Source organism: Oncorhynchus clarkii, chromosome 20, assembly GCF_045791955.1.
Source record: "Oncorhynchus clarkii lewisi isolate Uvic-CL-2024 chromosome 20, UVic_Ocla_1.0, whole genome shotgun sequence".
NCBI lineage: Eukaryota > Metazoa > Chordata > Actinopteri > Salmoniformes > Salmonidae > Oncorhynchus > Oncorhynchus clarkii.
Genome location: NC_092166.1, coordinates 48,443,729 through 48,470,428, shown reverse-complemented (window position 1 = coordinate 48,470,428; position 26,700 = coordinate 48,443,729). Strand labels below are relative to the sequence as shown.

At 42.9% G+C, this 26,700-nt stretch overlaps 1 protein-coding gene across 1 annotated transcript in view; it reads right to left on the bottom strand.

The window, feature by feature from the left end:
• Positions 1-25,178, bottom strand: part of LOC139376452 (leucine zipper putative tumor suppressor 2 homolog) — a 43,962-nt gene extending 18,784 nt beyond the window's left edge. The window contains exons 1-2 of the mRNA XM_071119066.1: positions 24,934-25,178; positions 34-154 (exon numbers count right to left, since the gene is read on the bottom strand). The gene's annotated coding sequence lies outside the window, so the exon portion shown is untranslated. The remainder of the gene's footprint in view (positions 1-33; positions 155-24,933) is intronic.
• Between the last annotated feature and the right edge of the window lie 1,522 nt (positions 25,179-26,700).

Here is a 26,700-nt window from a genome sequence, read left to right as displayed (position 1 = left end):
TCAGAAGCACATTATGTTCTCCAGCTCGCTCACCTCTCAATGGCACCCTGTATTCAGCTTCTGGAGGCCTGAGAGAAGTAGGCGGAACAGGTCGGCCGTGCATCCCATGGACTCACTGCCGCTGCTGGGGCTCTACTCCCTCTCTGCTCATGGACTACAGAAACAAACAGAAAGAAAAATGAAATTAGCACCAGTCTCTCATTCACGATTTGACAAGCACTTGATAATGCCTTAAATTTCCTCGTGGAAAATACATCATTCACAAGTGAGAGGCTAATATTGTCACCCATCAGACGATTCTTGATTTAATCTTGTCTTTGCATATACTAAATAATATATGTGTGACATTTGTTTTGATTTAGAATGGACCATTATCATGCGAATGTCTCGAAACAGGGGCAGTGAAAAAAATACGTGTCTATGCACTTAAATAGTGAATGGAGGACGCTATTCCCGTGGTTCATTTTCATACCAACCTGTTATAAAGAGAAGCGATGTGCTTAATATTAGGAAGGGTGAGAGATAAATATAGTAGGCCTAGCCTATAGAAAGCGGAGGGGATCTTCCTATTTTTAATAGGCCATCCCTGTTTTCTCATGCAATTGCATAGCCTATAGAAATGTTCTGCAACATGAGCTCATGGGTTCTTTTGAAGAGTTTGATTAGATTTTTCATAACATTTTCATTGATGTCAGAGTGATTAGAGGGACAATAGAGTGCTGAGTACCAGGCAGTTAGCAAGTTTGGTAGGCTACTAATGACCTAATTACTGTAACTAAATGGTCAGGTGGAATTTGACTGCCATAATGACTCGTGACCGCCGGTGTGGCGGTAATATGGTCACAGTAACAGTCCTAAGCACAACCCACGAACACAGGACCTTAGCTAAAACTACTACAGTACCAACACTGAGCCGGAAAACCTGAAGGGTCATGAGTGTAGTAATGAGTGTGTAGAAATACTACTCTTGTTTTGTAAGGAGGAAGTAACCTTTCCAAGGAAAATCTGAGTCATCATGTCAATGATGGTGGAACGCAGAGTGGAATTCCATGCAAACATAAGAGAACACTTAACGAACTGTGAATTTCCCTCATTTACGACAGCGCTGAGTGAATACTTCACCTCTCCACTATGTTCATTAGTCCTCTCTAAAGCGCCTCTGTCCCCTCTTTTGTCTTCCTCTGAGAGCCAGAGTATGGGTGAAACTCAAGACTCAAGTCCGGCATACAGAGCTTCCAAGGGGAAATAAAGCCCTCTGGTAGCCATGGCAGCCTGGTTGTGAAGCGGATCAGACTACCAGCAGATCACAGGAATTCATCCTAGCAGGCTCTTGGACTGGGCCGCTGTTCTAATACTCTGATAATACATCCTTCCTTCCTCCATTTCTTTAAGGGGCGACACAGGACAAACTTGCAGTGCAAACTTATGCTGGAGAAAGCATTCATATATGAAAGTAGCCATGGCAGCCACAACACTCTGGCTGACTGTGCTAACCAGGGCTGGGCATAATGTTGAGGAATGTTCAGATATCAACATGCCTCCTCTGGCATGTCAGCACCATTCATGGAATTTCTATCTGTGACGTTCAATACCTTGCACTCTCCTCAATGTGAGTCAGGCCAGGATCAATTCCCCTGACCCCATTCTACACACTGAGTCACTCCCTCCTTTATTTTTCAATGTATATATGCTAATTAAATCACACACACACACACACACACACACACACACACACACACAGGACTGAACCACTAATTCATTGCCTCCAGTGCCAGAAGTGGGTAGAAGATCTGTACTTAAGTATAAGTAAAAGTACTGTTACTTAGATTGTAATTTACTCAAGTAAAAGTAAATGTAGCCCTCTTAAGAAACTACTTAAGAGTAAAAAATATCCGGTCAGAAAACGACTTAAGTACTCGTTACAAATGTAGTTTAGTAAAAAAAAAAGGGAAAAAAAGTACACCTTATGGTAAATTGTGACAGCAAACAAAAAAAACAACTTAGTGCATTTATTATTTAAGCCTGTCAGCATCATCTTGCAGATGTCCCCCAGGACGGGTAGGCTGTACAGTCTTATTCAAAGTTGACTTAATATCTAGCAATGTGCGCACTTTCATTAAAAAAAAAAGGTAAACGGTAGGCTTGGGCAGTTTACCGGGTTATTTGGAAATAGTCACAGGATTGTTTTTCAGTACTGTCAAAAACAATTTCTAAACTTGAATATTTGTAGCTACTTTTGTATTTAAAAAAAAACAGCATTTTTATCCAGTGAGTGCATACATGTTTCATACTAAATACCTGCAGTCAATATGTGCAATGCGTTAGGAGATAAAGAAGATTGCGTTCTTCATTTCACCTGTCACAACTTTTCATTTTGAAGCTTACCGGTAGTCCCAGTCATGTGGTGTTTGTTTACAAGCAACCAATGAAGAGAGACCAGAGCCTTGTGAGTCACTCACTGCTGTGCAGCCAGGTGATCTAGTTACAGTATGGAATTCATAACTAAATATTTTCCAGCTAGATATCCTATAACTGTTAAGTTAACTGTCTAAAATGTGTTAAATGCTCTTGTCACGTTCTGACCCTAGTTCCTTTATTTTGTCTTTGTGTTAGTATGGTCAGGGCGTGAGTTGGGGTGGGCAGTCTGTTCGTTTTTCTAGATTGTGTTTATGTGTTTGGCCTGGTATGGTTCACAATCAGAGGCGTTCGTTGTCTCTGATTGAGAATCATACTTTCCCACCTGTGTTTTGTGGGTGAATATTTTCCGTTTCAGTGTTTGCACCACTGTTTCGGTTTTCATTTTGATTCTCTTGTTCTTTTTGTATTCATTCTCATTGAAATATATTATGGATACGTACCACGCTGCGCATTGGTCTGATCTCTCCTACTCCTCCTCGGAAGAGGAAATCCATTACAGCTCTGCAGTTGTGCATTTTGTTTTCTAATTTAGTAGCTCCTTATCTAAAATCAAGCTTTGTTTGGTAACAGCAGAGAATCCCCACCTGGAACAAGAGCCTTGCTGTCTAATATTTGTTTTGTGCTTGAAGCAAAAAAATGTTGGTTACTTGTTTAACTTTATGAGCTGGGATGTTTGTACTGAAAATAGTTTAGGTCAGAGACTGTATAAAATTCACAATGCGCTCGTTAGCATTCTCTACGAGATTTTACATGTACTTGTTAGCATTGCTAACCTTCGGATTACAGAGGCTGTGTGGTTAGAAAATAGCGCCCCCTGGGTTCAATACCGGTATTACCGAATATCCCAATATGGCACAGAGTTGCTATGAAGGTATTGTATGGCATTCTGTATACCGCCCATGCCTAGTAAAAACGGTCTGAGACATTGGCATAATTTCTCAATTTCAATAGCATTAATAAAAATGTATTTTACAATATAATTTCAAGTACATGTGATGGTGTAAATATTTCTAGTACGCATTCACCAAGTGTGATGTCAAACAAATACTGAAATTTCACTATGAATCATGTTACTCGTATGCAAATCAGACAGATTTCAGCATGGAATTAAATATCAAGGTAAGAATCATGCAAGTAATGAATAATCAAACGGTGCAGATATCAATTGCAATAGTCAACAGAATCATATTTTTCCTGCCAAATTAGGATTTACCCATCATCCACCTTCTCTTCCAATGTGAAAGTTATTTTCTTTTCTTGCCTAGCCCATTCTCCTTCCCCTCAGTTGTGCTGCTAGAAGTTGTAAATAAAAAGAAAAATACACCAACAAACTATAGTAGCTATATGTTACAAAAAGCTTACTGAGATGTTTCACTGCATGACGGATGTGCCTATAGGAAGGATTCTACACTGGGCTGACTGGTTGATCTAGCTAACATTAGTCAACTAGCTACATGGTTGGCACTAGATTAGCCAGTTTATGATATCACTAACTAGCTATTTACAGTGCAGTCGGAATGTATTCAGACCTCTTGACTTCTTGTTATGTTTTTAAAACACAAGTCTCTGCCTGGCCGGTTCCCCTCTTTCCACTGGGATTCTCTGACTCTAACCCTATTACAGGGGTTGAGTCACTGGAGGGGGTGCGTCACCTGAGTGGGTTGATTCACTGATGTGGTCGTCCTGTCTGGGTTGGCGCCCCCCCTTGGGTTGTGCCGTGGCGGAGATCTTTGTGGGCTATACTCAGCCTTGTCTCAGGATGGTAAGTTGGTGGTTGAAGATATCCCTCTAGTGGTGTGGGGGCTGTGCTTTGGCAAAGTGGGTGGGGTTATATCTTTCCTGTTTGGCCCTGCGCGGGGGTGTCCTCGGATGGGGCCACAGTGTCTCCTGACCCTCCTGTCTCAGCCTCCAGTATTTATGCTGCAGTAGTTTATGTGTCGGGGGGCTAGGGTCAGTTTGTTATATCTGGAGTACTTCTCCTGTCCTATTCGGTGTCCTGTGTGAATTTAAGTGTGTTCTCTCTAATTCTCTCTGTCTCGCTTTCTCAGTACCTGAGCCCTAAGACCATGCATCAGGACAACCTGACAGGATGACTCCTTGCTGTCCCCAGTCCACCTGGCCGTGCTGCTGCTCCAGTTTCAACTATTCTGCCTTATTATTATTCGACCATGCTAGTCATTTATGAACATTTGAACATCTTGGCCATGTTCTGTTATAATCTCCACCCAGCCCAGCCAGAAGAGGACTGGCCACCCCACATAGCCTGGTTCCTCTCTAGGTTTCTGCCTAGGTTTTGGCCTTTCTAGGGAGTTTTTCCTAGCCACCGTGCTTCTACACCTGCATTGCTTGCTGTTTGGGGTTTTAGGCTGGGTTTCTGTACAGCACTTTGAGATATCAGCTGATGTACGAAGGGCTATATAAATAAATTTGATTTGAATACCCCATAATGACGATTTTTTTTTTTTGAAATAGTACATTTACATAAGTTTCAGACCCTTTACTCAGTACTTTGTTGAAGCACCTTTGGCAGCGATTACAGCCTCGATTCTTCTTTGGAATGACGCTACAAGCTTGGCACACCTGTATTTGTGGAGTTTCTCCCATTTTTCTCTGCACATCCTCTCAAGCTCTGTCAGGTTGGATGGGGAGCGTCACTGCACAGCTATTTTCAGGTCTCTCCAGAGATGTTCGATTGGGTTCAAGTCCGGGCTCTGGCTGGGCCACTCAAGGACATTCAGAGATTTGTCCCAAAGCCACTCCTGCGTTGTCTTTGCCCTGTTGGAAGGTGAACCTTCGCCCCAGTCTGAGGTCCTGAGCGCTCTGGAGCAGATCTTCATCAAGGATCTCTCCATACTTTGCTCTGTTCATCTTTCCCTCGATCCTGACTAGTCTCCCAGTCCCTGCCCTGGAAAAATATTCCCACAGTATGATGCTGCCAACATCATGCTTCACCGTAGGGATGTCCTCCCGACATGACATTTGGCATTCAGGCCAAATCTTGGTTTCATCACATCAGAGAATCTTGTTTCTCATAGTCTGAGCGTCCTTTAGGTGCCTTTTGGCAAATTCCAAGCAGGCTGTCATGTGCTTTTTACTGAGGAGTGGTTTCCGTCTGGTCACTCTACCATAAAGGCCTGATTGGTGGAGTGCTGCAGAGATGGGAGAACCTTCCGGAAGGACAACCATCTCCACAGAGGAGCTATGTCAGAGTGACCATCGGGTTCCCAATTGCTCAGTTTGGCTGGGTGGCCCACAAACAAAAATCTCCTTAGCAGTGAAGACGTGTGCTTGAGCGGTGGTGGAAATAAAAGGGTTTGAAAAGCTAATGGACAAAAGTTGATGCAAAGCTATTTTGAATATTTGCCATAGTTTATGTCACACCCTGATCTGTTTCAACCGTCTTTGTGTTAGTCTCCGCCCCACTCCAGGTGTCGCCCATCTTCCCCAGTGTATTATACCTGTATCCTCTGTTTGTCTGTTGTCAGTTTGTTTTGTTCGTCAAGCCTACCAGTTTTTCCCCCTTGCGCCGGTCTGTTTCTAGTTCCTGTTTTCCCAGGTTTTACCATTCTGCCTGCCCTGACCCTGAGCCTACCTGCTGTACTGTACCAAGTCACACCACACTGGATTATTGACCTCCGTTTGCCCTGGACCGGTCATTTTGCCTGCCCCCTGTTCTAGTAATAAACTTTTGTTACTTCGACACGGTCTGCATCTGGGTCTTCCCTAAACCCAGAGGACAAGCTGGCCGACGACCCAATGTGTGTACAGAAAGCCTTCCGGAACCAGGACGAGAACTGAGTACCCCGGTTGGAGACCATGTCCACTGGGAGTCCATGGATCCGGAAGATGTGCTGCACCATGAGCTGGGCCATCTCTTTGGAAGAGGGTAGTTTGGGGAGAGGAATGAAGTGGGTGGCTTTGGAAAACCGGTCCACTACTGTCAGGATGGTGGTGTTGCCATTAGTCCAGGGATATGCGAGACCAGGGACGGTGAGGGAGAGGCAGAGGTTGAAGGAGACCAGCCGGAGCTTGCAGAGGAGTTTTGTTCTGCGCACAGATTGTGCATGCGACGACGAATGTGGAGACGTCAGTAACCATGGTAGGCCACCAAAAGCGTTGTCACACAAAGGTCAGAGTCCAACGGGAGCCCGTGGGGCAGGCAAGCCTGGAGGAGTGGGCCCACTCCAGGACCGAGGAGCGGACCGTGTCAGGAACAAACATCCGGTTATCTGCCCCCCTCCCAAGATATTCCAGGTTCTTGTGGCCGGTCCACACAATGAACGGATGTTCCACCCCCCTCCAGGTAGTGCATCCACCCCTCCAACGCCATCTGCACCGTGAGAAGCTCACGATTCCACACATCATAGTTTCTCTGTGGCATTGAAGTGATGGGAGAAGGTAGCGCAGGGATATAACTTGAGGTCCTGGGAGGAATGCTGGGACAGAACAGCCCCCACTCCGACATCTGAAGCATCGGCCTCCACACCACGAATTGGCAGGACGGGTCAGGATGAACCAAGATGGGACTTTGGTGAAAGGGTGTTTGAGCTCCCGGAATGCCCGGTCAGCGGCTGGGGACCATATGAACGGAACCTTGGGAGAGGGGAGTGCAGACAGGGGGGAAGCCAGGGTGCTGTAACCCCGGATAAAGCGGCGATAGAAGTTGGTGAATCCCAGGAAACATTAGTTGTACTCTGGACGTAGGCTGGGGCCAATAAACCACAGCTCTCAACTTCCCGGCATCCATCTGTACAATCCCTTTAGTGATGATGTAACCCAGGAAGGGGATGGTGGAGCGATGGAATTCGCACCTCTGCATTCACAAAAAGCTGGTTCTCTAGGAGATGTTGGAGAACCTGTCGGACGTAGAGCACGTGTTCTTGGGCTGAGCAGGAGAAAATGAGGATGTCAGAGTTAGACGAATCGGTTCAACATGTCATGGAGAACATCATTCACCAAGAGCCTGGAACACAGCAGGGGTGTTGGTAAGGCGAAATGGCATGAGCAGATACTTGTAGTGACCGCTAGCTGTGTTTGAGGCAGTCTTCCACTCGCCCCCTTCCCATATCCGCACCAGGTGGTAGGCATTCCATAGGTCCAGCTTGGAGAACACAGTGGCCCCCTGGAGTGGCACGAAGGCCGAGGAGATGAGTGGTAGCGGTACTTCACCATGATGTCGCTGAGGCCCCGGTAGTCGTTGCACGGGCACAGGGTTTTGTCCTTCTTCTCCACAAAGAAGAACTCTGTGCCGGTGGGGGAGGCAGAAGGATGGATGAACCCTGCAGATAGGGAGTCCTCAATGTAGGTGTCCATAGCCTTGGTCTCTGGACCCGACAGAGTGTACAGTCGTCCCCGGGGCGAAGTGGTGCCTGGGAGAAGATTGATGCTGCATTCATAGGGTCGGTGCGGCGGAAGAGAAGTGGCCCGGGCCTTTCGACTGGTTCCCCCACAGCAAGATGGCATGAAAAGGGGGTTGAGTAAGGGGAGAGGAAAACTTCTCTGTATGGCTCACCAGAGTACTTGCTTCTACCGGTGAGCCTGGTCTTTTAGTGGAAAGGTGGCCACGAAATAACCAGCAGTCCCACAATACAGGCAACTCTTCATGTGAAGCCTGTATTGCCATTCGGCTGGGGACAGCCTAGCTCTGCCTAGTTGCATCGACTCAGGAAGAGATGAATTGGCAGACTTTAGATACTCTCGGGAGACCTTGGGTAGCCTCGGGTTCTCTTGGCAACGGTGCCGTCGGGGACTTCTGGGATGTCTCGGAAGCGAGGTGAATGCCTTGGGCGGGTGAGTGAAATTGAACCTCTCCTTCCTTCACTCTCGTAGTCGCCCATCAATCCGAAATGGTCAAGGCAAAGAGCGAGTCAAGACCCGTCGGTAGTTCCCGGGCTGCAAGCTTGTCCTTCACTTCCTCCGATACTCCGTGCAGGAACATGTTGAACAATGCTTCCGGGTTCCAGGCACTCTCAGCCGCCAACGTGCGAAAATCCACTGCGTAGTCTACCACATTACTGGAGACTTGACGTAGCTGGAGCAGCCTCTCTCTCAAACAACAGAGAATCAAACTTATTCTGCAAACTCCTCCAGACTGAGGCAGACGGCGGACTGTTGCTCCCACACCGCCATAGCCCAGGCAAGTGCCCTCCCGGACATCAGCGTTATGATGTAAGCTATCCTCGAGGGGTCCGAGGGGAACGAAGAAGGCTGCAGCTCTAAAATGAGGGAGCACTGGGAGAGAAAAGCCTGGTTCCGGAATCTTCGGAGGTGGTAAGCGGGGTTCTCGGGACACTGGGGTAGGCTGGGAGATTACGGGTTTGACCCGCTGCCCAGTAGGGAATCTGTGGAATTGCCACAGCAAAGTATCGAATGCCTGGTCATGGCGTTATGCCAGGCTATGGAGTCCCTCCATAAGGCATTGAATTAACTCCCCATATCTTCCAATGGTGGCTCCTTGCAGGAAGACAGCATTGTGGAGCTGGTCTGAGTCTGTTGGGTCAGTCATGGCCAGTTCGTACAATCACGTTTTAGGGAAGACCCAGATGCCGAGAGTGTCGAAGCAACAAATGTTTATTACAAGAACAGGGGGCAGGCAAAACGACAGGTCAAGGGCAGGCAGAGGTCAATAATCCAGTGTGATGTGACAAGGTACAAAACAGCAGGCAGGCTCAGGTTCAGGGCAGGCACAATGGTCAAAACTGTGAAAACAGGAAATAGAAACAGACAGTCACAAGGGGGAAAACGCTGGTAGGCTTGATGAACAAAACGAACTGGCAACAGACAAACAGAGAACACAGGTATAATACACTGGGAATAATGGGGAAGATGGGCGACTCCTGGAGCGGGGCGGAGACATTGCACAAAGACAGGTGAAACAGATCAGGGTGTAACAGGTCAAGAGCTTATGAAACGTTCTTACAGACGTAAAGTGGAACCTATAGTATCGATTCATGTAAAAAAAAGAAATCACAACATTTAGAGTGACAAGGTTTTCATCTGACAGCGACGATATAATAATATAAATCCATGTAACTGAAGTGATTTGGCAAAATGTAACGGGAGTCAAAATACTTGAGTACAAGTACAGCCCACAGAAAGCAAATTGAAAAGTACTAGTTCCTCCAGAAATGTACTTAAGTACACACTACAACCCACCTCTGTCCAGTGCACTCTGGTGCCATTTACACACAAAAACCATAGGCATCGTTAATCCCATGGGGTCAGTTAGTGCCTAACAAGGCTCGAAAACAATGGTAGTTCCTCAAATGATCTTTGTACTTAATTTCAGGGGAACATTGAAAAACGGTGGTGAATCTGAAGTTGAAATAACATAAGTAGGTAACTGGTTAAAGCCCCAATGCACTGCAGCCATTTTGATCTCAATATCAAACCATTTCTGAGTAACAATTAAGTACTAGTTTCCCATTAAAATGGCAAAAAGAAAAATGGCATTTTAGCCAAAAATCTATTTCTCAAGCAAGAATTGCAAAATGTAGATTTCTACATACCCAAAAGTAACTGCTATTCATATGTAATTACATGATTCTGACATGTAAGAAGACATATGGGAGATTATGAGGAAATGTTAAGAAGACACAAGATCAAGCACACACAAAACCGTTTTTCAAAGTCATCTTTCATTGAAAAGCTAAAAGTGAATTATTGATTCCCAGAGCTAAATAACACATCAGATGGCTTTCACAACATGTGAAAAATATCAGAAAAAAAATGTGATTGATAGACCTAACAACTAGAAATGGGCAGTTGTTTTAGTAAGTGGTGTCAGGTGAGGTCAGTGGTATACAGTGCCTTGCGAAAGTATTCGGCCCCCTTGAACTTTGCGACCTTTTGCCACATTTCAGGCTTCAAACATAAAGATATAAAACTGTATTTTTTTGTGAAGAATCAACAACAAGTGGGACACAATCATGAAGTGGAACGACATTTATTGGATATTTCAAACTTTTTTAACAAATCAAAAACTGAAAAATTGAGCGTGCAAAATTATTCAGCCCCTTTACTTTCAGTGCAGCAAACTCTCTCCAGAAGTTCAGTGAGGATCTCTGAACGATCCAATGTTGACCTAAATGACTAATGATGATAAATACAATCCACCTGTGTGTAATCAAGTCTCCGTATAAATGCACCTGCACTGTGATAGTCTCAGAGGTCCGTTAAAAGCGCAGAGAGCATCATGAAGAACAAGGAACACACCAGGCAGGTCCGAGATACTGTTGTGAAGAAGTTTAAAGCCGGATTTGGATACAAAAAGATTTCCCAAGCTTTAAACATCCCAAGGAGCACTGTGCAAGCGATAATATTGAAATGGAAGGAGTATCAGACCACTGCAAATCTACCAAGACCTGGCCGTCCCTCTAAACTTTCAGCTCATACAAGGAGAAGACTGATCAGAGATGCAGCCAAGAGGCCCATGATCACTCTGGATGAACTGCAGAGATCTACAGCTGAGGTGGGAGACTCTGTCCATAGGACAACAATCAGTCGTATATTGCACAAATCTGGCCTTTATGGAAGAGTGGCAAGAAGAAAGCCATTTCATAAAGATATCCATAAAACGTGTCGTTTAAAGTTTGCCACAAGCCACCTGGGAGACACACCAAACATGTGGAAGAAGGTGCTCTGGTCAGATGAAACCAAAATTGAACTTTTTGGCAACAATACAAAACGTTATGTTTGGCGTAAAAGCAACACAGCTCATCACCCTGAACACACCATCCCCACTGTCAAACATGGTGGTGGCAGCATCATGGTTTGGGCCTGCTTTTCTTCAGCAGGGACAGGGAAGATGGTTAAAATTGATGGGAAGATGGATGGAGCCAAATACAGGACCATTCTGGAAGAAAACCTGATGGAGTCTGCAAAAGACCTGAGACTGGGACGGAGATTTGTCTTCCAACAAGACAATGATCCAAAACATAAAGCAAAATCTACAATGGAATGGTTCAAAAATAAACATATCCAGGTGTTAGAATTGCCAAGTCAAAGTCCAGACCTGAATCCAATCGAGAATCTGTGGAAAGAACTGAAAACTGCTGTTCACAAATGCTCTCCATCCAACCTCACTGAGCTCGAGCTGTTTTGCAAGGAGGAATGGGAAAAAAAGTCTCAGTCTCTCGATGTGCAAAACTGATAGAGACATACCCCAAGCGACTTACAGCTGTAATCGCAGCAAAAGGTGGCGCTACAAAGTATTAACTTAAGGGGGCTGAATAATTTTGCACACCCAATTTTTCAGTTTTTGATTTGTTAAAAAATATCCAATAAATGTCGTTCCACTTCATGATTGTGTCCCACTTGTTGTTGATTCTTCACAAAAAAATACAGTTTTATATCTTTATGTTTGAAGCCTGAAATGCGGCAAAGGGTCGCAAAGTTCAAGGGGGCCGAATACTTTCGCAAGGCACTGTATGTCTGTAAATTAGACAAGTCCAGTCATATTACATAATTACAATCCCATAATGCTATTTGTTCAATATAAAAATAAATGTTCTACCATATCAACCTCACGCAAACACTGTGGTGTTATGGGGGTATCCAGGGTACATTCGTGTCCTTTCAACCTCTCCAAAGTGTCAGAATGTGGTAATTGCACTGTTTTTGCACACTGGATGTGCCGAAAAGTTATGGTTCACTATAAAAACTACATTTCTACAACAACCTCTCTCAAACATTGTGGTGGTGTCGTGGGACATACAGGGGATATGGATACCTGCTTCATGCCGTAAGCAGGCAACATCATATTTTTGATGCACAAAAAGAAAGTAACTCGGTGGACATTCGATGTTGCCATTAGGTCATGCATCATCATCAGATAACATTGGAAATAAAATATTTGTTCCTGCCAACCTAGGGATTAATTTGATACCCCCCATGTAACTATAGCTCAAACTCAGACCAAATTGAAGCTTACCTTGTAAGATGTTTGCTGTTTGGTGAAAACATTGTGTACATTTTTGTGGTAACACTAAAGCTGAAATAACATAAGTAGGTAACTGGTTAAAGGCCCAATGCACTGCAACCATTTTGATCTCAATATCAAACCATTTTGGGGTAACAATGAAGTACCTTACTGTAGTAGTTTTCCATTAAAATGGTAAAAAGAAAAATAGCTTTTTAGCCAAAAACTATTTCTCAAGCAAGAATTGTGCTAGTACTATCTTGGAATGGTATGGGTGGGCAGGGATATGTTATCTGAAAAAAAATCTGTCATTGGCAGAGGTTTGGAACTCGCTTTGTTATTGGTCTATATGAACTTTTCTAAACTGGGTGGTTCAAGCCCTGAATGCTGATTGGCTTACAGCTGTGGTATATCAGACCATATACCACGGGTAAGAAAACATTTCTTGTTACTGCTCTAATTATGTTGGTAACCAGTTTATAATAGCAATAAGGCCCCTCTGGGGTTTGTGGTATATGGCCAATATACCACGGCTAAGGGCTGTATCAAAGACATATACCACACCCCCTTGTGCCTTATTGCTTAAATACCGCCTGGTGATGTCACCAGGCAAAGACAAAACTCCACCCATGCAGAACCTGCTGATTAGAAGGTACTGTGTAGACTGTATTTTCAACTAGCAACCATCAGGAAATAACACTGATCAAATGTATTCACACTTTTACAGTGTTAGCTAGTTTCACCTGTTGTACAATATGTTATAAAACACATGAAAACTGAATTTTGACTGCATTGGGCCTTTAATATATATCCTGGATATATGCAGGATCAGAGATGTTCGCTAAGCTCTTGATTCTTCAATTACAAGCAGAGGAATATTGGAAAATGCTTTGAGCCCTATTTACATTTTTTCCTTCAGCCAGGCAGAGTAAATATGTTGGTAAACAGATGGAATTGCTAAGAGGACTGTGGCTTCCCACACATAATGCAGCTCAAGCCAATCCAGGCTTTAAAACTGGCTTCATAAACATCACTGTGGCAATATAATGCCAGTGTTGGATAATACCCTTGGTATGCAGTGTTTGCTAGAGAGATGCTTCCAAGACATATCAGATGATATGACAACATCATAGTATCTCCTGGAGGCTGATTGTTGTCCCACACACAGCCCACTAGCTGCTTAGCTGCGACAGCCCTCTCTTACCTCCTACTCTGGATCGATTGGCAGCAGTAATCCACGTTATTGCCCCACCAGCTGCCAAAGAGAGTGGGATTAAACGCCATGCAGAGAGAGAAAGCGAGATAATTCTCAGATTACCATTTCATTATTCATCTGCCAAACAAGACCCTTCATAGACAGCAATCGATAACTCTAACCTCTGACCCATTACTATCGACAGGCCTTTTTAGCAGGCTACCTTGGGGTTGAAGAGGCGGGCTAGCGAACCAGTTTGAATCGCAGATCTAACAGTAGTGTAGGATAGTGAAGTAATGGAGATCTGCAGCTATTTGATATCTCTTATCTGTTATAATCTCTTGAGGGGAGAGGTTTACAGGTTCATATCCGAGGGTATGCTTGGATATCTAACCTGCATATTGATTGATTTAGTCACATACTAAGGGTGTTTGCAAGGACTTATAAACCTACCCTAAAAGGGGAAGTATTAGGTCAATTCTCTGCTTTGCAAAGTCATTGGCTGTGCATATGGCACTCAATTGTGCCTTTAGTGTGAATAAATGTCTGTTTCCACAAATAATCTCTGTTCTCCCCTTTCGCTCTTCATCTCATTCTCTCTCACTATCGCTCTTTCTCCACCCCCTGTCGGCTGCCTTGGTACAAAGCATGCATAAAACATAACTTGCAGCTTCAGTTTCAGACAGAAATGAAAAGACGATTTGAGTCACCCACTAGGGAAGGAAATCCCAGAGGAGAGAAAACAGGGAGTAGGACAAAACCTTGGCTGAGCCATAAATGTACATATCACCTGGTTATAGTATTTATGACCAGTAACTGATAAGATAGAGGATGTGATGTACAGCGAAAAAAAGAAAAAAAGAGAAGTGTACAACTTTACAATATCTAATTCTTATCAGGCAGGGGGTTCAGCTGTTCTTGCCACAAACATCAGGTCCATAATGTCCCGATTCTCATACATTACTACAACCTATTTAATATAGTTTTAGTCTATGTGAGAGAAGAACGTTTTCATGCGAAATCTAGGCCTATCCGATTTGAGAATGACTAAAGCTGTTGGATATTGGTCATTAGGGGGGAGTTGAACCCTGATTGAAGCTACCACACACTTCCATGATAAAAGCCTGGCCAAGAGCACCCTGCCCAAAAGCCTGCTGTTCAGTGCTGGGGCTCAGGGTGTATTTGGATGGCCGGAGGGCAGGGAAAGGACACATCTAAATATGCAACCATTCCGTTCTAGGTCAAGGGTTTACGCTGCTCAGTTAAAGATTGGATGAACATACTTTTGTGTGAGGGTATGCGTGACAAGATAAAGTGCCCTTCAAAAACAGACTTCGTTGATCGACAGTTTGGGATTGTGAGGAACGGCAAAAGAGAAAAAAGTAAGGACAGATTAAGCCCTATAATCTGCAGGCAGGACAACCAGCAATCTATCATCCAAATCTGACCAAAAATCCCCCCAGGACTGAGATCAGACTGAGTCAGATCACACTTTGCATCTCAGTGTTCTGTGTTCCACACTAGGCTAAACATTAAGACATAGGCTACAAACCCTTTTAAGATCAAGGTCATCATTTAAAAACACCCTTAAACATCTAGAGAGACAAAGTGGGCCATGAATGTCCAGTTGGATTAAATAGTTTGTGTCCATTTTACTGTTCTGCATCCCCTGGTGTTTAAATGGCATTTTCTTTCAATTAAGTCTGATTCAAAGTTGGATTCAGACTCCCCACAAGGGTTTGTTATTGCACAGCCGCGTGCCAAGGAGTTGGTTGGCTATACAGCACAAACAGATCTGGGATCGGGCTAAAGGCTTCAGCAGTGATGGGACCACACCCTAGGTGGAATTAAGGAAATGGCCACAGAGGTGGAATAAGGAAGTGATGAAACAACAGTTGGTCCATGATTGTAATGTAAACAGTCGAGGTAGAGGTTCTTGCTAACCACCAATCTAGGATCAGGTTACCTCGTCCAAAATTCTACCCTTAAATATGAGGAGGATATTTAAAAATCTGACCATGGACAGGCAGTTATGGGCCATTTCTACCAGCTCTAATACCACCAGTTCAAACTAGGTGCCACTGTCAAGGTTGTGTGAGCAAGGCTGAACTGTACGAATGTGTAAATGTGTCATTCTGTCCAAGAGATAGCATTTGTTTATGGACGGAATGGCACAGAAATTATACAGGCATCTGCCCAGGAGAACACTAGTATACTTATCCATGAGGGAAAAGAGCGAAGTCTGTACAAGAAGAAACATATGATGATGTCAAAATATTATTTTTCTATGAGATTACTCCTCATTGCAACCAAAACCTCAGTAATTTCCCCTGTCCTGAAAACACGCAGACGAAGAGGAAAATACCATTCCAAATTCTAATGTACAGTAGAGTGGCTGGAGGGTACGGAGGGAATATCGTCAGACACAAGGACTGGGTTCGGAATTGCATAGATACTTCCATAGACATTCTAAAATGACCATATGCTAAAACTATAACTACTAGAACTATAATGTAGGGAGTAGGTTTTGTCCTACTCCCTACATTACCATTTAATGGAATATGAGACCACTGCACATTGTGAATCAAGGGTCATGTGGAGTCAAGTGTACGACTCCCCTCCTTGGTGAATGAAAAGAACAGAGATTAGAGGAGGTAGTCAGTAACTAAAGCCCACTGTAGGTGGCCACCCCACTGTGTGTGTCAGCAGTAGAGGCAGACCACCTCTCCAGACAAATTACTTCAGACCCAGTTCCCCTCAGCTTAAGCCGTTATGACACGTCTGCCCCCCACGTAGTCCTCCACTCTGCTCCAACATCACCCTCTGCCTCCCACCTACAACACGTCCTGCTTCAATTCGCCTATCGCACCCAATCACTCAAACAGCTTCTTCCTACAGGACAACTACTATTATGTTCTGCTTATCAAAGGGTCACCTACACCTGACCAGTGTCTGCTTTTCATTGTGTGTGTGTATACACACACACACACACACACACACACACACACACACACACACACACACACACACACACACACACACACACACACACACACACACACACACACACACACACACATCTGCCTTTCTATCTTAGTGGGAGGCTAATCAGGCAAGAGCAATGAGAAAGTGTATTTAAAAATAACCAAACAAAACAACCTCGGGGAAGGGTCGTCCCAGTTCCATAAGCCTGGCTAATACCTTGACAGCTGCAGGAAACTTTAGGGAGGGGAAAGTGAAAAGCAGCAAGAGTATTCAAGTATAGTCCATGAGGGCCGTCCCACACCAGCTGGGAATGTATTCGTCACACAAACTACCGCGGCCAATCACAAAGCACTCAGGAAGGACATTGCATTTTAACCATGTTATTTTTCAACCTCTACAATTTGTATCCAGAGTATTTTATTCATCTGAATTGACAGTAACCAGAACAGACACAAGGCTAACCTATAAACATTCCTTGATTGAAATCGGCAAGGCCCAGACCCAAGACAAGGTGCTAGACTGTCTAACTGTCCCCAACGAACAGCCCTGGGTCCTAGCCTAGAGCCGGGACGATAAACTGAAAAATATCGACACCGACCAATTATCCCAGGCATTTTGCAGATATTGTTCAATACGATAAGTAGCCTATATTATAGAAATGTGAATTTTGAAATGAAATAAGTTTGCTAATATGGGTAATTGTTAATGGGACAATTGATGGCGAAAACCATCAAACTAGTATTTGATGGAAAAGGATAGTTTAAAGAATCACATCAATTCATCACAATATGGATTTTTGTCGATTTCACCCAGCTCTATCCTAGCCGCCTAGTCAATGTCATTCTTCGTTCTGTAATAACACATCCCTATCCGCAAAACAGTACTGCAATGAACCATCACAAAAGTAGTATTTTACTGACATTCAATCACCAAAGACCATGAGACTGACAGTCCGTGTAAAAATTAGGGCTGGGAATTTCCAGGGACCTCACGATAAGATATCACGATACTTTAGGTACCGATACGATATGTATTGCGATTCTCACGATTCTATATGTAGGCTATTGCAATTTGATACTGTGATTTTATTGAGATTTGATGCACCATACATATTGCTCACTACACACCGAGTAAACAAAACATTAAGAACTCAATATTGAGTTGCACCCCTCCCTTTTGCCCTCCGAGCCTTAATTCATCGGGGCATGGACTCTACAAGGTGTCAAAAGCATTCCACAGGGATGCTGGCCCATGTTGACTCCAATGGTTACCACAGCTGTGTCAAGTTGGGTGGTGGACCATTCTTGATACACATGGGAATCTGTTGAGCGTGAAAAACACAGCAGCGTTGCAGTTCTTGACACAAACTGGTGCGCCTGGCACCTACTACCATACCCCGTTCAAAGGCACTTAAATATTTTGTCTTGTCCATTCATCTTCTGAATGACACACATACATAATCAATGTCTCAATTGTCTCAATGCTTAAAAATCTTTCTTTAAACCGGTAGCCTTCCCTTCATCTGCACTGATTGAAGTGGATTTAACAAGTGACATCAATAAGGGAACAAAGCTTTCACCTGGATTCACCTGGTCAGTCTTTGTAAAGGAAAGAGCAGGTGTCCTTAATGTTTTGTACACTCAGTGTATGTCTGCTGCAAAGAGACGAGATGATCATGAAAAAAAATTAGCTTTGATCAGTCATGGAAATAAAAGTGCTGACACATGTTGGCTCACTATTTTAAAATAAGATGGACAACATGCTATAAAATGAAATACCCAAGAGTTTTGGCACAGGTACAACCGACAAGCGCAAGCTAACGCTACATAGGGGGGAAAAAGTGGAAACTTGGAGTCAAAGTATCTATATAATATCATCCAAAATAATATTGCGATATGTAAAAGAAAGAGCGAGCTTTGGAGCAAGATAAAGAGGTTAATGTAGTTACAGTGGTGGAGTACTGACTGAATACGGTCGGGAGATATCAGGGTTTGTACTCCGGTTGTCTGTGTATGACACTCAAGGAGATGACTGAGAACCAAAGGTTGAGAGAGCTGCTTACAACATGAGGCAGAGAGACCCTGTTTATGATCCGGCTCGAAAGTACTAGTTCATTGGGATACACTATACAACTCAGACATTTTTTTTTGCAAGGCCCTTAGTTTATCCTAACCACATCGTGACCAGACCAGGAAAAACTCCTGCCTCTGAAGATGAGACATGACGTACAGTATTGAGCCTTCAATTAAAATAATCTCCAGTTTATCTAGATCTTATATCAACATTTTGGCTCAGAAGACCTTCAACCTTTCCCAGGGACTGAGAACTGGTGGGTTCCCCCTGTCCCTTTGACTGTCCCCTGTCCGTCTATGCCGTTCAGACACCTGTGTGGCCCAGCTGTTCACTGAGGTTAGGGCTGAGAACATCACTAAAGCCTGGGGCTAAGACAGTGGCCCTGATCTGTGGTCTATCATCGAGCATTGGAAAGGATCCATTCTAAAAGGTAGGTGGTACTGTTGACAGATCTTTTACAAACACAGACCGATAGAAGTCGATAGGTGGTAGGCACACACTCGCACATGCACACACACACACACAATAGACCTGAAAATCTCAACAGTATGTTGAGACAGAAGCGAGCCACTAGCAGAACCTTTTATTAGCCTTCAGGTTAGGGGCCGAGCCTCCCTGAAGTTCTGATCTCGTCAATCTGATAAAGTCGTCAATCTGATAAAGTCGTCAGTGCTCAGCTCAGCCCTCCCTCTACTCGTAAACGATTGAGTCATTTCATAGACTTCTCCCAACCCAAATATACAAAGAACAAGACTTTTCCACCCATGGCGTTGTTGTTTTAAACTGTTTAACATACTGTGGTGAAGTGAGTGGGAAGGAGACTATGCAACATCAGAAATTACAATGAGAAACAGGAGGTGGATTCAGCAGCGGGAGAGAAACATAAGACATCCCACAGACCGTGAAGATATGGGGAAAAAGTACCTGTCCAAGCACATTACAAGATGCGCCATTTGAAATGAACTACAGTAATCACAGAAACACAATGGCACTTTACCTTCCCTGTTACACAAACAAACATCCCCCATTCTACTGGTATTCTTATCTAGAGGGACTTGACCTTCAGTTTCAATATCTTTCAAGGGCAAAAACAATGTATCCCTTACACAAGCAGTTCATCACTGAACAGGGAAGGGGACACGACCCTGGTTAAAATAAACAACATAAACCCTCTTCCTCATATTCCCCAAGCTCCTTCTGTCCCACAAGGGGAATTCCTCCATGACACAGCGAAATGCTCACAGACGAACACTACTTTGAAATATTGACAAAGCCCTCTACCTCACCCTTTTTCACTACTTGAAGTGCTTGATCCCTATTCCAAACAAGTCCAATGCTAGTGCAGTATAACAGGTTACAAAAATGAACTTGATCATTGAACAGAAGAAAAATGACAGCATTTCTTTCAGATCCGGTCTTAAATTCCCTTTGGTCCTCGAGCCCAGATTAGGTATTACAGTTTTCGCTTCATTAAAGAGATGCAGCCTCTTTTGCGTGAGGATTGTCTCAGAGAAGCACATCTAAAGCCTGCTCTCTGCTGCCTTATGTATAACAAATACTGATACTGCACATCCACGAAAATGCACCAACAGCAGTAAATTGTTGTGCTAAGCAATACAATGCAAGAGTGGGAGTGGGAAGGGAGGTGCTGGGAGGACACTATCAGCAGCATACCACCCTGCACCCCACTGCTGGCTTGCCTCTGAAGCTAAACAGGGTTGGTCCTGGTCGGTCCCTGGATGGAAGACCAGATTCTGCTGAAAGTGGAGTTGTAGGGCCAGTAGGAGGCACTCTTTACTCCGGCCTAAAAAATAAAATAAAAAGATCCCAGGGCAGTGATCTGGGGACATTGTAGGGTGCCGTCTATTGGATGGGAAGTGAAACGGGTGTCCTGACTCTCTGTGGTCACTAAAGATCAAAGTACTTAGAGGTCGACCGATTATGATTTTTTACCGATTATTGGAGGACCAAAAAAAGCCGATAGCGATTATTGGAGGACCAAAAAAAGCCGATAGCGATTATTGGAGGACCAAAAAAAGCCGATAGCGATTATTGGAGGACCAAAAAAAGCCGATAGCGATAATTGGAGGACCAAAAAAAGCCGATAGCGATTATTGGAGGACCAAAAAAAGCCGATAGCGATTATTGGAGGACCAAAAAAGCCGATATCGATTAATCTGCCGATTTCTATTTATTTATTTGTAATAATGACAATTACAACAATACTGAATGAACACTTAACTTAATATAATACATCAATAAAATCAATTTAGCCTCAAGTAAATAATGAAACGCTATTAGCGCGCGCTAACTAGCTAGCCATTTCACTTCGGTTACACCAGCCTCATCACGGGAGTTGATAGGCTTGAAGTCAAACAGTGCAATGCTTGACGCACAAATAAGAGCTGCTGGAAAAACGCACGAAAGTGCTGTTTGAATGAATGTTTATGAGCCTGCTTCTGCCTACCACCACTCAGTCAGATACTTAGAGACTTGTATGCTCAGTCAGATTATATGCAAAGCAAGACACACTAGATAATATCTAGTAATTTCATAAACCATGTGTAGTTAACTAGTGATTATGATTGATTGTTTTTTATAAGATAAGTTTAATGCTAGCTAGCAACTTCCTTGTGGAGTGCAACGAGAGAGAGGCAGGCCGTTATTGCGATGGATTAGTTAACTGTGAGGTTGCAAGATTGGATCCCCCGAGCTGACAAGGTGAAAAGTAGTTAACCCACCGTTCCTAGGCCGTCATTGAAAGTAAGAATGTGTTCCTGACTGACTTGCCTAGTTAAATAAAAAGGTATAAAAATACAAATAAAATAAACAAAATAAAAATCTAATAAATCGGCAAATCGGCGCCCAAAAATACTGATTTCCGATTGTTATGAAAACTTGAAATAGGCCCAAATTAAAATCGGCCATTCCGATTAAATCGGTCGACCTCTAGTACTTATTGTAGGGGTGTTAACCCCAGTGTCCTGGCTAAATTCCCAATCTGGCACTCATACCACTGATCATCCTCACTCACTAGCTTTAAGCACCAACTGTCAGAGCAGCTCACAGATTACTGCACCTGTACATAGCCCACCTATAATTTAGCCCAAACAACTACCTCTTTCCCTACTGTATCCATTTTATTTATTTAGCTCCTTTGCACCCCATTATTTGTATTTCTACTTTGCACATTCTTCCACTGCAAATCTACCATTCCAGTGTTTTACTTGCTATATTGTATTTACTTTGCCACCATGGCCTTTTTTTTTGCCTCTCACCTCATTTGCTCACATCGTATATAGACTTGTTTATAGTGTATTATTGACGGTATGTTTGTTTTACTCCATGTGTAACTCTGTGTCGTTGTATGTGTCGAACTGCTTTGCTTTATCTTGGCCAGGTCGCAATTGTAAATGAGAACTTGTTCTCAACTTGCCTACCTGGTTAAATAAAGGTGAAATAAAAATAAAATAAAATCCCAAGCTTCCAATTGGCTCATCCATCCCCAGTAACTATTCTCCAGCTTGTTGCTGTAAATGAGTTCTCAGTCAAAGTCCTTGGTCAAATATTTTAAACAAGACCAGTGTCTCTCACTGTAGCAAAGGGAACAATTTCAGATGAATCATTGCATGTCCAAAAGGTTGTATGTAGGAATTTGACAACACCTAAAGCGTCCCAAGGCTGAGATTGTAGTCCTGGTAAAGACCTGGAGGAGGCACTGTATCTGCCTACAATGTCTCTAAAGAAGTCTGCTATGTAAATAACCCGTGGCTCTGCAAATGTTTGCGTCCTCCATTGTCCCCCAGGCTGTTTGCTAAAGTAAGCACTTGACTTGAATTCAAACGTTAACAACATACAGTGCCATCAGAAACTATTCACACCCCTTGACTTTTTCCACATTTTGTTGTTGTTACAAAGTGGGATTAAAAAAAATGACAAATCCATTTTGTCAACGATCTACATAAAATACTCTAATGCAAAGTAGAAGATGTATTATTTGTTATTGTATTAATGGAAAATAAAACACTAATATATTTTGATGAGATACGTATTAAACCCCCAGAGTCAATACATTAGAATCACCTTTGGCAACTATTACAGCTGTGAGTCTTTCTGGGTAAGTCTAAGAGCTTTGCAAACATTCATCTGCATAGTATGCAGCTGGCAATACATTTGTATTGTGCAATATATATATATAAATATATATTATGTACAGCCTTCCTTCTTTACCCTCTGTCATTTAGGTTAGCATTGTGGAGTAACTACAATGTTGTTGATCCATCCTCAGTTCTGCTATCACAGCCATTGAACTCTGTAACTGGTTTAAAAATCACCATTGGCCTCAATGAAATCCCTGAGCGGTTTCCTTCCTCTCTGTCAACTGAGTTAGGAAGGACACCTGTATCTTTGTAGTGACTGGGTGTATTTATACACCATCCAAAGTCCAATAACTTCAATATGCTCAAAAATATTCAATATCAGCTTTTATTTTAATTTTTTTTCCATCTATCAATTGGTGCCCTTCTTTACGAGGCATTGGAAAAACCTCCCTAGTCTTTGTCGTTGAATCTGTGCTTGAAATTCACTGCTCAACTGAGGGACCTTACAGATAATTGTATGTGTGGTGTACAGATATGGGGTAGTCATTAAAAAATCATGTTAAACACGAGTTAGTCCATGCAATTTATTATCTGACTTGTTCAGCACATGTTTACTCCTGCAGTTATTTTGGCTTGCTATAAAGGGGTTAAATACGGACTAAAAATAGGATCTAAAAATAGAATTCCACTTCGACAATATGGGATATCATGTGTAGATCAGTGACAAAATCTAAATGTAATCTAAATTCAGGCTGTTAATAACAAAACGTGGAAAAAGTCAAGGGGTGTGAATACTTTCTGAAGGCACCATTTCCCTAACTAGCAAAGTGCTCTGTCTTTATTTACAGAGGATTCCTGTCAGAGGACAGGCTGCACATACAGACAAGAGGAAATGCTTTTTTAGCAAATTACACAAACAAGCACTCAAAAACACTATCCACCTGTTGCTTTAACCAACAATATTTTGGTCATAAATTCCAAATTGTGGTTGTGTGTAGATTGATAACAAACTATACATTTTAGAATAAGGCTGTAACGTAGCAGAATGTGGGAAAAGTCAAGGGGTCTGAATACTGTCCGAATGCACTGTACAGTGCATTCGGGGGGGGGGGCATACTTTCTTTATGAAACACCATTTTCCACCACCATACTAGAGTCGCTAAAGGCTAATCCCGAAAGGTGTGTTGCAGCAGTGTGATTTTTCACCCTTATTAACCTACCGCTGCACAGCAGGTGTAAAATAAATCCCTGGGTTGTAGTTTCAACCTGATTGGCTGAACGCGATACACACAGTTTGGGATTAGCGTTTAGCCATTCTAGCATGGTGGTGGACAATTGTGTTTCATTAGGAAAGTATGCTTATTTTCCCAGTCTTTTTAAACTTTCTTGCCCTTTAAATAAAGTTATGGAGGAAATCAAAGCCGATGCAGGCTGAATAGAGAATGTTTAGCGAACGGTCCACAAATGTATTGCCGGCTGCATACAATGCGTTTGGACGGTAAAATGAAAACGACTCAATATTGTCATTATGCATTCCTGTCCTGAGCCAGTTATTGACAACTTGCTCTGCATTATTGACCTATCAGGATAAAGACATAGGTCAGTTAAACATGCCACGACATGCATGTTACATGCCTGACAGTATAAAGATATATTTATCAGAGAAGCTTATTTTTTGAAAGAAGTAATGTAGAAATTGACAGTTAAGTATGACAGCCGACACCTGTGTCAAAAGGCTACACTGCCTGCCTTCTTTCAACATTTCTACTATTCCCATATGGGACGCTCAGTCTCTTGTGAACAAAAACTATTATAAAAGTACATTTACACAACATATTATAACACAGGCTGCAACATTGTATAAATTACAAATGCCCTTTTCAGAAATCGTTGCACCATTTCCTGATTGCAAAAATGCTAATAGTTATAGCCTAATTTCAGTTAATGTGACCAAACAAGCAATTATTGTGCAGAGAATCACTGTACCATCTGAACCACTGTGAAATATATTTTCCATAACCAAAAATATTGTATTTTCAGCTGTTTGGAGCTGGTGTACAAAAATGAAAGATAGCAAAAACGAATCTTAAAAACATGAAGCATAGAAATAAAGCACATAGAATACATCTACCGCTTCTTAGACTTGCTTTCAGTGAGAATGACAGATCGATATATCACGTTTATGTGAATTTTGTCAAGTCGCCCAAAAAGTTACATATTGCAGCATTAAAAAAAAAACTTACCATGAAAAGCCTCGCTGAATAAATTCAGGATGAGGTTGACCGTTTGGTAAACTCTTTATAAAATAACTGTTTGGCGTGGGTGTTCTGTCCTCTTATCGTTTGTAGCTGGAAAAGTTTTCGTGCGTAACATCTCCGTCTCTTCCTCTTTGTAACGAACGCGATGTCGCGTGTTGTTGGTGTGAGCGCTCTAGCACACTGTTCCGACTGCTGAATTTGTGCTGAACGCTTGTAGAAAAATGCCCGTTGAGTCTGTCTTACTGAGCCCAGCCCCCAATAGCTACACCACCACTGGCTCAACTAATGGGATGACCAATGAGTTGAAAAATGGGTCTCTTGCCTTGTCTATGACCGCTGTTTTTGTGATGCTGTATGTGCAAATGGAGGTGGAAATGATGATTTCCTGACAATAACAGCTCCTCACAACCACCAATAGTGACCTTCAATGTAAGATTTTACACATATAGCATGTCACTCTGACTGTCATAGGCTACTTTCAGTCACAAGTAAATGAACAGGTGACTTCATTATACAATTGTTTGTCCTGAAGATAAGTAACACAGTTTCCCTACCTGTTCTAGCGCAACAGTTTCCCCTCTATTCTAAATATGTAAAACCAGGTCGTACCTGACTCGTCTCTATCGTCATAGACCGGCTTTTACTCACTGAAATGAAACAAGCCCACATATATACAGTAATATACGGTGGTAGAATGTTATTTCTCTTCCACATACTAACGTTTCTATTGTTGAACTCAGCATGACCCGTTACCGGGTCCCCATTACATTATCCCGAGACACTGCCTAGTGACAATGCTCCCTACACACACACACAACTGTGTACACACTTTATAAGCATGCCAGATTTTTCAAGCTTGCTTTTATTTGAACAGAGTTGAAAACCATTCTCACAGTAATTGGATTTACCAATAGGCTGTTTTGTGCCCTGGGGTAGGGTTCCAGGCATCAATACAGATCATTCTAAATAAATCAGCCATACAAGGAAATGAGGGGAAATTCAACCATAGGCCTACTTATTTGACCACGGGACAATTTGAGGAGCCTTTTTGTTATATTCATTGATAATTGTGTAAATTGGATGCAAGTGTATTAACAATGAGGCTCTGCAAACCACTGAATGTTCTCTCTCTCTCTCTCTCTCTTGCAGTATGAGCAATGGGACTTTTTGTGTTTTTGTCTTTCCACTGCTCTCCCTTCCCTTTAGCCAGGGGTGCATGCTCAAGATGTTTATCATTTCAAGACAGCTTGCTTAGCTGTAATTTGAGTGGTAATGGTTTCCACTGTGTCCAGTGTTTTTGTGTGTGTGTGTGTGTAGGGTGGGGGGGTGGGGGGTGGGGGTGGGGGGGGGGGTAGCTCAACTTGCAGAATGGAAATAATCATCCAAAAGTAATTGGCCAATGAACATAACTCATTTAACTCAAAATGGTCACTCAGTGGCCCTGCAATGCACACAGACTAGGTCATTTGAGAATATATTTCCTTCATTTGAAACCTGTCCAAGTTTCCATTATGAGCACATAGCACAGTGCATGCAATGACAATAAATCACAATGGCATCGTATGCCAAGGAACTTAAACAAAGAGACATTCACAAGTTATAATTTGCCTATTGTAAACTGAAGCTTTTGCAATAATAACTTGCACAGATTGCCAATTTTTACACATGGATATGATCAGGGTTGTATAGGGTAAACACACCACACCGGAGATGTTCTGTAATGATGTTCTGCCTTCTCCTCCTGCTCTTGTT